General features: G+C 28.0%; 1 pseudogene; it reads left to right on the forward strand.

The window, feature by feature from the left end:
- Positions 1 to 1,516: 1,516 nt before the first annotated feature.
- Positions 1,517 to 11,632, forward strand: LOC117210386 (annotated as a pseudogene).
- The last annotated feature ends 152 nt before the right edge of the window (positions 11,633 to 11,784 follow it).

Below are 11,784 nucleotides of genomic sequence, written 5' to 3' on the forward strand. Positions count from 1 at the left end.
ATATAAGAGTATCAAAACTTACTTGAAATATCATAAGTATGATATTTAATATGTAATATATGTGACATAAAAAGCCTTTAGGTAATATTTCTTTATGTAATTTTTCTTTAGTTTCTTATCTATTTCGAATGTAATGTTTTCAAAATATTTATATAAATATTCCGATAATAAACTCTATGTCATAAAGACTTCAGAACCAACATTTATCGTGTTGAAAAAACATTTTATGACGTAAATAGTGCCTAATTTAGAAAAAAACAAATATTTAAAAGTATGAAAATGTAAATAAATAATCAAGATAATAATAAACTAAAATATACGAACTGCTGAAACTTTGTATTAAAGGCTTTTTTTGTACTTCATGTGGTAGAATTATCCATCGTTTATATTTTATAATTAGAAAGTCAATATGTGAAAATGACGATATTTTTTAATACAAAAAGAGCATAAATACAAACACCGGTATCAAAATATCAAAACTACTTGATTAGGGGAGAATGTTTGTATATGCGCATTAAATTGGTACGCAGCCTATTACGGATGCGGTGAATATTTTGGATATCGCATTGTTTCTCCTTTCGTACGATATCTAAACTATTAAAATGTTATCTTTTAAGAATCTTTAAATAATTTTTAATTACGATATAATTACTAAGGCAATAATCTATTTTTCATATAGTTATAGTTGTTGCATAAAATATTAACATTACATATCAAAAAACTGCTATTTACAGAACAGATTGCATAATAGTGCCGCAAGATCAAGAATATTAAATATTACGTATAAAAAATTTATATATTTAAATTTATTATAATAAACTGTACGAAAAATTGTATTTAATACTGGTTGCATATATATTCGATTTAAAAAATTATTTTCCTAATCAAAGAGAAATTTGAGACATAAATTTTATAATTTCATAATTAAAATTTTTAATGATAACGTAAGGAAAATTTTGCATTTTTATATGATTCTTACATAAATTGTCTTATAATATATATTAAAAAATAAAAAATTTTTCCGTATAGATTAATTCTGTACTTTATAAACGATATTTTACTGATTAGTTTTTCTAAATAAAATTATTGAATTATTTCATTAGATATTACATCGACAGGTAGAGTATTACATCAATAATACTATCATAAGTATATATGTATGTATATATACCTCATTCTATTATATATATCATTTTAGAGTTTAAGGTGTGTAATACTTATGAAAAATCACTTAAAAATTGAAATTATTAAAAGTCTATTTATACACTACATATTAGAATTAAAAATTTTCATTTATCTAGTGCTTTGGAGTACTATATAACCTAGTTTACAAGATTATATAAATATATACATATATGTATATACATATTTTTTTAATAGCAATTTGTTTAAAATAATGTAAAAAAGCTATATTTATATAATTTTAGTAAAAAAATAGTTAAAAGAAAGTGAAGACGCAAGGTTAAAGAAAGTGACATTAAAAATATTTATTTAAAAATAATTGAAATAGTTGAATTTACATCACAGATAGGGTTGGTAAACCTGAGTATGAGCAAAAACCACATGGAAAAGGTACTGATGATCAGTGGGAAGAGGTGAAAATATTAAGAGACAGAGAAGAACGACAGATGAGAAGCGCCACAAAACGGAGATGCGGACGTTTTAGAAAACATTCGGCATGGATCGAGCTCCATGTTCGCCCGTGAAAGTGATGCGGTATATCCGCGATTAGGGGATACAAATCTCGTGTCTAGTGGGAGGACGTTGAATAGTTTATATGCGTTAGTTTGTGAGTCAGTATTTGGAACCGGTCGTTTCAAGAGTGGCAAGGTTACTTTAAGGGTGTGTAATCCCTCGGCGTGTCAGAAAGTAGCGTGGCGAAACGATTTTTGGTTTGGTCTCGGTGCACGAGGAAATCTTGGTAAAAACCGATCGCGACAACACAAAGTAATACAGTTTAATCGAAAGAAGATATTGGAAAGAACGACGGAGAAGAGAATACTAATAACAAGGGCAAAAATAATAACGTTAAAAGTGGTGGCAAAGGCGGCGACAACGACAACGACAGTGACGGCGACGACAGCGGTGGCGCAAGGTGTGAGGACGAGGTGAATGCACGGCGGCCGCGGTGTGTGCCAGTGGTGTGCGCGCTCGTCGCTCGTGGAAACCCGCCAAAACCCGCGGCCGCGAACAACCACCAGCAAGAGCAGCAACAATAGCAATAACAACAGCAGTAGAAGGAAAAGGAGAAGGAGGAGGAGAAGGAGGAGAAGGTGGAACAGCATTAGCAGTAGTAGTAGTAGTAGTAGTGGTAGCAGCAGCAGCAGCAGCAGGAGCAGAAGCAGCGGTAACGCGCGACGTTGTGCTGTTTTGACAACTTTCCGCCGCGTCGGGGCGTCGCGCCGTTTCTCTCGCGGCGGCGGCGGCAACAGCAGCAGAGACAACAACAACGGGATCAACTCGTTTTAAGAAGGTCGTTCGTGACGGCGGTTACAGTTGCGACGCTGCTGACCCCTCAGCCTATACGACGACGACGGCGGTGGCGACGACGACGGTGGTGGCGGCTGCGTTGTTATTATTTTGCCGCGGTGCTTTTGACCCTACAAACCGGGCGAGTTCATTGCAGCGCTTTCGCGGGGGTGTCAGCCAGTTTTATTACTCCGGCCTTCTCCGTCCGCAGCAGCAGCGCCGACGGCGCCAGAACCATACCACGACGTGGTATATGCAGCATGTCTACTAGTGTATGTACTTGATCACACCAATAATCCAGGCACGTTGAACCGCCTATTCATAGGGCGAGAAGTTGCCGACAACTTCTGAACATTGACTTAGTGCGATATCTTGACCGAGTCAACTGAAAAGAACTACAGTGACGTTGCGACTGATTGTGAGAAAGGACGCGACGAACCACGTGATATACCTGTCGTCGGGCCGCGTCATGCAAAGCATGCTCGACTCCCCGATGGCCATAACCTGAATTGAGCCGATTTGACCCGATTAAACCCGATTCAACGTAGTCGCAGTTGAACGAACAAGCAAACGAACGAATGAAAGAAAACAAACGGTAGCCATTGACTTTTTTCGTCTTTCCTCGTGCTTGCGCTCTCGTTATTCTCTCTGCTGTTTTTTCCTTGTGATAAAGAACACGCTACCGCTTTTTGCGATTAACATGAGGATGTTCGCTTGTGAGTAACAAGTGTATTATGCTTTGATGGTATTATTCGTCTAGTGTGAAAACAAAGTAAAGATTTAATCACAGGAAAAAGATTAGTCAGTCTGCTTCTAACAGGTGACTAGTTGAACAAATGGACGGATTGATCGCGATACGTATACTGTTTCTCGTTCGTTTAGTGTCCTCTTATAACGGTGTTAACTTGAAATAATCATGCTATGGAGCACTGTGCACTTAGTGTCATTGATACAGTGTCGGTATAGTGTCAACCGTTACGTGTAATTGTCTGAAGGTGGTGGCGTGGGAGTCCGACATTTTAACCGCTCGTATTCACGAAAAGATACAAGTGTCCACGTGTGAAATACGGTCGCCACTCAGGCCTGTGAGAATCACAAGTCGAGCTTATCAACAAGATTTTTTAGTGTCTTCTCTGATAAGAAACTTACTATGCGTGCGGTTAATATTTGATTTCATGGTCACGATCTATTTATTTTTCCATTTTCGTGACCACACCGTTCATTACCAAAGAAAAAGGTGTCAAGCACGTTTCTTACGTCGCACAGTGGGTTATTTGCTCGATCTAGTTGGACAAAAGTCAGTTTTGTTAAACTCATTACAGGTAAAAATAACTTTTTATCTGAGAAAGGCAAGTACCACGGAGGCAATAAATTGCAACTGTTTTCATCTTCACATTAACATGTATAGCTTCTGATGATTAATTGAAACTTGACCGTGTCTCACAGCGAACGTACATTTTGTTGCTTATTTCCGCGATAATAATCTTTCAAATTCGTCACTTTTTCCTGTTTTTAAAGGTACCTGTCAGTATCAAATTATTTCCTTGTTCTGAAGTACGTAAAGGTGCATAAGTCTCAAGCATTTTAATTAAAATTTCATTCATTTCAACATACTTAGAGTATTAAGGAAAGGAATTTTTTAGTTAAATTTAAAGGATCTATCATCATAACTTGAAAGGATTTGTTAAAATACATGAATCTCCTTGTGATCATTGCGAATATAATAAATGGTCATATGTGATATTTTTTCACTAAGGATTACTTTTACTTGAAAATTTTGTTTTTGGGAGCATTTTGGGTTAAAACAATGACTCGAAGAGATATATATCAAAGAGAAATATTTCAAAATATATTTCATATAATGCAACAAAAATAACATTGTAATATTAATGAAAAATTAAAATTTGTTAAAAATTACATTTTGAGTCATGAAGAATACTTGGAGGATTAGACCAAGAAAATTAAAAATAAATTTCCATTTTTAAAATCTGAAATAAAACATACATTTTGTACACATATCTTAGTTATATTTAATTGTATGTACATATTATTATATTTATCGATAATAACAATTAAACCATTAAAAACACATTCTAATGATTTTTTGTCTTTAAATTGTTTTAATTTTACCACAAATAAGTCAGTAATCATGTTGTCGATCAAGCAAATAACAGAAGTAATTTTGACCAGCTAAATTGGAAAAACATCCCACTGTGTGTCAATTTAACAATTTTAAGAAAGAGTAAATGATGGAAATTGTGTAATTTTGTTTAATAGCAGAAGAAAGGAAATTATAATTTTTAGAAACCAGTGTGTCTATTGACAAGTTAACAGCATCGTTGAAAAATATCTGTGCTTTGTAGTGAAGTGTTGGATGGTATTTTATCAAGTGTCTAACAATGAAAAATACCTGGTGAGTCAAAATTTTAATATATAACATTTATAAAAATATGTAATCATTTGTTCTTGCAAAGCATATGTTTTAATTAGTTATTCGAGATAAAGAAAATGGGAGAAAAGAAGGAAAACAGAATAGAGGGGGGAGATAGGTAGTAGAAAAAACTAAAGAAGTATAATTTCATACTTTTATTTATATTATTATTCTTTTCATTAATGTAGTTAGAAAAACGTGAAAATATGAAAGAAGGAAGAGAAGAATATCTATAAACGAAAAAATTCATTTATTTTGTTTTTAGTTCTTAAGGCTTAAATTTTTAAATTATGAAATTTTATTGTATTGTGTATTTTGAAACGTTCGTACTGCATCGAAAAGGTAAATGGACTGAAAATAGTGTATAATAGATTTAATTATTTTTAATGTCCTTATATTTGTTTTCATCAATTAATTTTTTAATGTTATTTTTATCTCTTATTTTCTTTTTAAATTTACGATTTTGTGATTCGTGTAGAAACGAATGTTTCTAGGTTAGGTTACTGATCATTAGTACTTAACCTCAAATACGGTTAATCATCTCTTTTTCTTGATCTTACCATAATTTTACTGGTTTTCATTATTCATACATGTTAATAAACAAAACAAGAATTTCAAACAATGTAATTGTTTTTCCCTTTTCCTCCAAAATTGTATATCGATAATTTGAAATCAGTAAATGTCTAGTCTAATTGTTATCAACTTGTTACAATTTGTTATTATTTATAAAGTTTTACTCTCCACTTTCTGTAAAAAGATGTATTTTTTATAAAATAAAGAAGGTAAAACTTCACTAGAGATGTATTCAAGATCATTTTATTGTTCAGTTAGTAAGGCGACATATCTTACATGAAATGTATTGCTATTTTTGAAATTATATCAAATATGATGTTAACTTGGTTATAAAAAATAAAAGTAATATCATAATGTTTAATATAAGTATTTCAAATGGTTACAAGTAGAAATTAAAGCAAGTTATTAATTGCCATTATAATATTATATTTTTTATATTCTATTTGAATAGTTCCTATATCCTATTGTCAGTTACAGATTTTTAACAAATTGTTAGATTTTATAGTGTATATGAAAATTGGTTATAAATTTAATTCCATTTTAAAATAAAAGTTAGATTATAACATATAAGAATAAATTTGATTGTGTTGTAGAAATTTTAAGTTTTATGTCATTGATCTTTTAATGGTTTTTTTATTTTAAAGTACAGAATACTTTACGAAACTTCTATGTTTGTGTTTCATGTATTGTTTCTTTCCATATTGTAAATTCTAAATTATCATATATTTTAAAAAGGAAATTACATATTCTTAGAATATTTGGATTTTAAAATATGTAAAATAGTTAAAATATGTAAAATATTTTGAGTTTTCAAAATCAATGTAGCCTCCATCATTTTTAGAACATTAGAGAGGAAGAAGCAAAGCGAAAAAGACTATTATATCGTAAATTTTAAATTGAGATTATAAGATTTGAGAAGTTTTTCTGAAATCAAAGTTACTGAGGGTAAACATAAAAATGGTATAATTCTTTTAGTTTCAATTATTAATTGTTTTATATCTATTATATTATTTATTTTTATAATTTATTATAATACGTGCAACAACAGATCAGGTTCATTAGATTTTTCATACTTTGATACGGCGAACAATTTTTTAAATATTTTACATTTGTCAAATGTTTACAGTAATAAAAACTTAGAGATATACATGCAACAATATGTTAAGTAATGTGATTATAAGCTCTTAATGAATATTGCAGTGTAAAAGAAACAACATTATTATATATATGTGTGATATTTACTATTATGTTTTTAATACTGCACGTTTAATAATGATATATAATTGTTAAAATACTTGTATCTCTAATTTCTATTATTGTTTAATTAATAATATATAATTTTTACAATCTGTAATTAATGTATAAGTGCAATGAAAAGAAACAAGTAATGCAGAATAACGTAAGATTTGCAATTATTTATTATTGATGCAAATTATGATTAAAATTGATTTATTGATTGCACTAATTCTTAATAGAAATAAAATTTTTAAATATAAAATTCATATCTGTGTATAAACTAAACATTTAATTTTTATGCTAATATTACAGAATTTTTTTTATATTCAATGTTATTCATATTTTAGTTATAATTTAGTAATTAATTAGTGTTAATATCTTGAATGTTATGACTTGTTTGATATTTCATTACTTTGATATTTATAACTTGTTAAGCATTGTTACGACTTTATTTATTGATTAATAAATGAGTTATTAAATTAGTAAAGTAGTACTGATTATGGTATTTAATGGCAGATTTAAAAGTATTGACTTTTTAAGATGATGTGCATTAGTACATATTAAATTATTGTCATGAACACATTCCAACTGAGTTAACTATTTAAGATCAATAATTAAAATATTATAAATATATTAGATCATTTAATATTATAATACATGAAATATATTCATGAAGTATAATCTCATTTATATTGAAAGAAGCACATTTTTACTATCATTGTAAATCGCACATTATTTTATCTAAGTTATTTAAAAATGTAAAGTCACATAAAATTTTATAATGGATATTTTATAATAAATATGAATATTTACAGAAGTACATAATATATGCCATGTAATTAATATTCTAGATCATATTAGAAGATGATTATATAATATCATTCTTTCTATTTTATATTTCAGAATTAAAAAATAATCAATGTGAGAAATTATAAATTGGCGTTATGTGTACTATGTTATCATATATATTATATGTTCATTAAATCTTGGATATTAATATTAGTTTTGTCATTCTAAACATTCAAAAATATTAGTTTCATCATTTAATTAATGGAAGCAAAATTTTTGTTAATAAAAAAAGTATAAAATCATGTCATATACGTACAGTTGGAATTTAAATCTAATTAAGAATTTTATTTCTTTAACTAGAAACATATTATATGTATATGGAGACATAAAGCAAAACAATGTCTGTGTTTTACATGATATATGTTAAATTTTTTTTTAATGTGCAGATAGAAATTATAATACTGATGATGAAAATTTGTATAAAGTAATGATTCATGATAAAACGTGTGGGCTTTGTTGGGTAGCTTCTAAGTATTGATATTTGATTAGAGGATTAATGAAGAAAACAGTTGCTTACTTTAATGCAAAATTAAAACATTATTAACTTTTCTTTTGCATTATACAGTTAGTAATTTGTAGTACAATATTTGTTTAATAATTTGATTTATCATAAAATAAATGAATGTAGTCCACAATAATATTAACTTGATTATAATAGGGTAGCAATATACAATAATGTAAGAATTAAAAATCCAATATAAGAATCTAATGCATAATAGTATAAGGAATTAGAAATAAAAACTCACCAAATTCCTTGTAATAGGCTCTGTGTCTAAAGTATAATGACGTAAATAAAATGAAATAAAAAAGAAATATTACTTTGATTGTTAATATAAATCACTTACATCATTTTTCCTTTTGATAAAAATTATACATTGCTATACGTTCAGTACAAAAATCTTATAATGTGACATTTGATATTAAAACTTTGTACGATACTTCTTGACAAAAGTTCAAATAACAATTCAATATATACTTTGTTTTAAAATGTTAAAGTATAGCTTTATGGAAGATATATTGTGGAAATATGCATCTTTTATAGTATATAATTTTGTCTTTTTTATTACTATGACTAAAATTAAGGAAAAGTAATAATTATAAACAATTAAATATTTGTTTACATTTTAATTCCATTTTTAAAATGTGTTACATTTTGTCTTATGATATTGAATATTTATAATATGTGAAGATTAATGTTTAAATTCAAAGGATATACATAATTATATAGTGTTATACATAGTTTGTTACGATAAACATTAAAGAATGAATATAGGCTAAATTAATTGGTAAAATGTAACTAGATTATGTATATAAATATCATTTCTTGTTTATGCAATATTATTGATTTAATGTATGTATGTATGTATAATTATAATTAATCTGAAGTACACATTACAGGATATGCTTAATAAAATAAATTAGAAGTTTAGTAAATAAAGCACCATAAAATCGAAATATTTTTCAAAAAATTTTTATACTTTTATAATCTCTTTTATAATCTTAAGAAATACAAGGGTGATATAAAATAATAAAGTTAGATGAAGTAGTATTACTTGTTTAATTATTATTCTGTTTTGTTTATTTCTTAATTGTAGCTTTGGTTTTTTATTCCTTCGCTATTCCATTTTGATGAATATATAGAAATTTATAAATATCAGTAAAATAAAAAGGTATAATTTAGATGATCTTGGTATTATTTGGTTTCCTTCTTAGAATGCATGTATATTTAGATTATTGTTAATTGTTTATTTAGTAGGATTCTTTATTGTGCCTGAAAAATGTTATTTATTGTTTGATTATATCATTTTAATTTTACATCTTTTAGATTAATTTTTATGATATGTTATCGGCAATTGGTGTACTTTAAAATCTTATGCCACATTAGACACTATTATTAGTACTAAATCAACAAATTTTTTCAAATATGTAAAATATCGATGTAATACTTGCATGTTGTAATACTTGAATTACATATTTTTAAATAAAAATATTAGCAATTAATTAAATAAATTGTTACTGGTTCTTGTAACTAACTTTATCTAGTTTTATAACAGTATTTAATAATATCCATAATGCCATAACCATGATAAAATTGAGAAAATCTATATATATACATCTTGTTGAGTACCTAGAAATACATACTTTGTTCTTAAAGTAATTATTAATTATTATTCTGTAATATAAATTTTAGCGTTGAAATTCCGATTGTTTAATGATATACTCGCGAGATTTCATGATTTTAATTTTATCTATAATACATTGTTACATTTGTAAAACAAAAAAATATGCTGTAGGAAATACGTTCACGATTAAAACCTGTTAAGTTCGATTAGTATCAAAATTATTTAGACTATTTTACTTTTCTTTTCATTAAATAAACCTATATATAACACATCCTACGTGCGCGTATGCGGAAACGACGTGCCTAATAATAGGCGACACGTTTACCGTCGACACTTATTGGGTAGCTTACTTACGAGATATATTTTGGAAGTAATAGGATTGACATTATAAAATGTATTTTATATCTTATGTTTAAGAAGGAAGTTATATATACAATTATTGGTTGAAGTATGCTTCTCGAATTTTGCTAAAAATTTATATAAATATGTATTTCGATATTTAATTAAAGGCGTTTAAAAGACATATCAACGGACAAGAATGCTTTATTTTCGATAGAAAAGGAATTATGCTTTTCCCCTTTTTTTCTTATAACTTGTAACGTGTGAGTGTGATAAAAAAGTAGGGTTCTATAGTATATTAAAACACATTAGTGATTATCTCAATCCAAGTACAAAATTCACGACATTGTTGAATTTTTTAATTGTTAATTAATATTTATAGATGTACTAGATCGTTAGTCTTACTGCAATGAATAGTATATATATCTTGTTCCCGAAATTTTTTGTAACATGAAAATTTTCTCTTTTTCAGTATTTCTTCTAATATCTACACAACAATAAATAATAACTTAAAAACTTTTTCTATTGTTATTCTATTGTTATTTATATAGTGTAATGTAACATAATATACTACATTTTTATTGGTCCTTGTACATTTATTGAAAATTGTACAGTGTCTGAATCTTTGTGATCGACTGTACATACATATACATATATATCTAATACTTGCATTTTAAATAATAAAGCATTTAGAAATGAATTCTTTCAATAGTAATTTTGCGTTACTTAAATATCCATTTGATATTTAATTGTATTCGTTAAAAAATTCATCATTACTATTGTCGCTATTAATTCTGTGTTCCTCCTGTAAGGGTTAAAGTTGCATGAACGTGTAACAAATTTAGTAACAAACACATCTTAGATTATAAGCACGCGCATCAGTTCCTAACCTAGCTTTTATACGCTGGGTGACAAATATATCACTGTAATTAGAAGTACTTGATACGATATTCTGAGATCTTTTTGAGTGTAGAAATTTTTAAGAACTTAAATTATTTCATAAAATTACCAATCAATAATATATGAATATATATGAATGTATTTACAAAACAGGTGGTACACGTGGTTTGTGGATCCATAATTAATGAAATTATACAATTTAAAATTTTTCAAGAATTTCTTTATATCAAGATGAATTTAATTCTTGATTTGCAAGAACTTATGATTCTTTTAATAGAAAAATAAATTAGTTGACACAAGTATTAAATAGCGCTTTAATGGTTTACTGTTTCATTTCAGACATCAACATCACAAAGATCATGGAAGTTGATAGTGAAATTGAATGAGAATTCGTTTCGTCGAAAAGTGGAATTTACAGCGTAAGACGACAAGTGAACTGATAGCAGTAAAAAAGAAGAAAATAAAGAACTGAACGTATCGTTGTTGAAAATTGATAAAATTAGTTAAAAGGACAGAAAGGGGCTTAGGAACGAAAAGGATTACACGAGGGGAGAGTATCGGAAAGCGAGTGTACACATTCGTGGATTGCGTAATAAAAAGGGAGAGAGAGAGAGTGAAAAAGAAAAAAACTCAGTGTGTTTGTAAATAAGAGTTATTTTTCGTATGAGGGAAAAGGAGCTACATCGACGTCGAAACGAGGAGAAACGAGTGAGAAGACGTTTAAAAGTCCTTCAACGAAAGAAGGTTCGGAGGACTTTCTCTCTCTCTCTCTCTCTCTCTCTCTTAGAAGGATATACGAAGGTGATAAAACACTGGTAACAGAGGATAAGAAAGAGGTGAATGAAGGAGAAAGAAATACAGTGT

The sequence above is a fragment of the Bombus bifarius genome, unplaced genomic scaffold, assembly GCF_011952205.1.
Source record: "Bombus bifarius isolate JDL3187 unplaced genomic scaffold, Bbif_JDL3187 scf7180000008203, whole genome shotgun sequence".
NCBI classification, from domain to species: Eukaryota; Metazoa; Arthropoda; class Insecta; order Hymenoptera; family Apidae; genus Bombus; species Bombus bifarius.